Below are 2,944 nucleotides of genomic sequence, written 5' to 3' on the forward strand. Positions count from 1 at the left end.
TTTTTGAGATAGCGCCATACTGCCTTCCACAGTGGTTGCACCATTTTACACTCCCACCAACAGTGAATAATGGTTCCAGTTTCTCCACAACCTCACCAGCATGTGCTGTCCATGTTCAAATTCAGGAGTTGCTCTATGGAAAAAGAGACAAACTCCTCCAGGGTGATTTAACAGCCTCTGAAAATTTGCCAGAGGGTCAGCCAAGTCAACTGTGACTTTCTGACTCTCCAGCACAAAACAATAGCAGCTCTATTGAGCTGTGTCAAGGTTCTGAGGGTCACTGCTATTATGACCTCATTCCTCTAACCTCACCACAGTCAGGAAAGATAGTAACCATAACCTTATCTTGGTTCACTTGAAAATCAAGAAAATAACAAATATATTCTTCTTCATAAATATCTGATTAAAACAACTTACCATGATTTTCAAATAAATGCATGCAATACATATGGTAATTTTACCATCTGCATTAGTCTGTCATTTTAGACAGGGCCTGTGTATTGTCATGATGCTAGAAGCTATGCTACAAGTATTTCAAATATTAGCAGAGTCATCCATGGCAACCAAGTTTCAGGGGAGCTTTAGCCTAAGAGAGATTAGGAATCAAAGCCTGGGAGCAACTTCTCAAAGTTAGTGACAAAAGACTTAACACAGATCATAGAAAACATTGTCTGATTCACTTCCTCTGGTCAATTAAGGGCATGATGTCTGGTGGAGCAGAGTGTTCAGCAAAGGCAAGAGAGACCCCTGAAGACATCACAATAGCTGCAACATGGACTGGAACATGCTGGTAACTGTAAGAATGCAGAGGACCAGCTAACATTTTATTCTGTTGTGCATCAGGATGCCATAGTTTACAGTCAACTGGGCAAGAGCTATACAGCTAGTCAGCTAGCTATCCCCTATATAACTACAGATGTAAATTAGTGTGGTTTTTTTTTAATGAAAATTTTTTTAAACCTCCATAGAATGAAATGACAACATTTTAAGATTTAACGTCTAGCAGAAATTTAAGTATTTTTTTATGTTCCATGTCACAATTGGCACTAATATCTCTCACTCTGACTTCTTAAAAATTACGGTTCTCAGATGCTCTGCTGGAGAAGGAGGGGGCAATCTCCTCCTGTACCAGTCAGATCTGATTTGACAGTACACGTAAAAATAATACAATAAAAAAAAATTTATGGTTCTCAAGCATCAAGTTTCACAACCACTAAGGCCAAGGATCTATCAAGATTTTCCAAGGTACAGTTACAAAACCAAATCAAGTAAATGGAATGGATATGTGCTAAATTCCGCTATTTCTCTTAGTGTATTATTTGCTCCTAAAGCTTACAGCTTCTAATTTCTATGAAAACAAAACAAAACAAAAAACAAACAAACAAACAAAAACACCCACCAAATAAGCAGGTACAGAATAAAAACTAAATAAGATTCTCCTCAGTTTCCGTAATCTATTTTCATTAGCTCACTGCGTGTGCTTTTCCTCAGTTTCTAGTTCTTGTTACTCCAGATGGCTGAAACCACTAGGTTAGTATTTTACAGATAATTTTTTACCACCTAAAGCAATTTTAAGAATTCCTCCCAGCAATCAAAATTTGACTCATACTAAGTACATATATGTTACAACGAAGTATTTCTACATATTAAATATTTTTAACATTTTATCATAAAGTTTGTCCTGCCAATATTTTTTAACTGATAATACAAGTTAAGGTCACAAACATATAAAGAGATAGTAATGAGTGATGATGACTCACTGGCTTTTCAGTCTAAGGAAAATTATTTTCCATTAATCTTTGTAATCAAAGTCCACAGAAATTAAGTGTAAAATTTGGCTTGTATGAGAATGAAAAATGTATAAAGGATGGGGAGAAGGAACTTAGACAATTTTATAAGCTATTTTTGTCATTAATATTTTCAGTCACCTGTTGTACATCTAAGAGCTAGACAATGAATAAGGATGACAGGAGAATAACTGGTGCCTTTTAGCTTTGGTGTTGAAGAGTACTTAAGACTCCATGACTGACAAAAGAACCAACAGGTATGTTTTGGAAAAGGTGCACCCCGGGAGCTCCTTGGAGGTAAAGGTGACAAAGCTTCATCTCATATACTTCCGACATTTACCAGGAGATTCCTTGGAAAGGGACATCATGTTTGGAAAGGTGGAGAGCTGGCAAAGGAGCGGAAGATCCTTAATCAGATGGATCTGACACTGTGATTGCAATGGGCTCCAAGTGTGAGGATGTCACTGGATAGGCCTGGATTCAGATCTGTTGTTGCCATGAGTGGTGGTCCACTTGAGGGCACCTAACAGCAACAAGAGCAGAAACTCTCGGGACATCAATAACCTAAGAAAAAGTCTAAAAACGTTTTCCAAACAGTAAAATAAAAAAAAAATAAAAAATCAAACCCTAATCTCTACATTTCAACAGACGTCAGAAAAGAGGAAAGAACTAGATTAAAAAAGTAATACCTCAATTCACGAATGGAAGCCTAATTTCACCTAGGATCTGTTAACTGAGACTCCAAAACTTACTCGTCCAAAGTACACGGAAGCAAAAACCGGGCTGGACGAGACCGAACTGGGCAGTAAGGCGGGTTCAAATCCTGAAAAGGGGAAATCAGAACATAACTAGCCGCCCAGTACGAGCACTGAGCCCTCAGGGACGCGCTGAGGGCCCCCCAACCTCCAGGGCCGAGCTTAGCCCCTCAGGGAAAACCCTGAGCCCCCCCCCCGAGGACGGACACGCCGAGCACCCCGCCCCCGCGACAGATGCGCGGTGCCCCCGGGGACCCTGAGCCCCCGGGACGGGACGGACACCTTGAACCCCTGGGAGGGACGCCCCTCGGGGAGGTACAAGCTCCCTGGAGAGGCGCGGCGGCACCTGTCACCAGAGCGGCCTCCGGGTCGCGGCCGGGCGCCCGGCCCCGGGTCCCGCTG

General features: G+C 41.5%; 1 protein-coding gene across 1 annotated transcript in view; it reads right to left on the bottom strand.

Moving 5' to 3' along the window:
• The window catches only part of GKAP1 (G kinase anchoring protein 1), a 232,528-nt gene extending 229,915 nt beyond the window's left edge, over positions 1-2,613 (bottom strand). Inside the window, exon 1 of the mRNA XM_006901950.1 lies at positions 2,477-2,613. The gene's annotated coding sequence lies outside the window, so the exon portion shown is untranslated. The remainder of the gene's footprint in view (positions 1-2,476) is intronic.
• Between the last annotated feature and the right edge of the window lie 331 nt (positions 2,614-2,944).

This window comes from Elephantulus edwardii, unplaced genomic scaffold (genome assembly GCF_000299155.1).
Source record: "Elephantulus edwardii isolate Elephantulus edwardi_28Jun2011 unplaced genomic scaffold, EleEdw1.0 scaffold00353, whole genome shotgun sequence".
NCBI classification, from domain to species: Eukaryota; Metazoa; Chordata; class Mammalia; order Macroscelidea; family Macroscelididae; genus Elephantulus; species Elephantulus edwardii.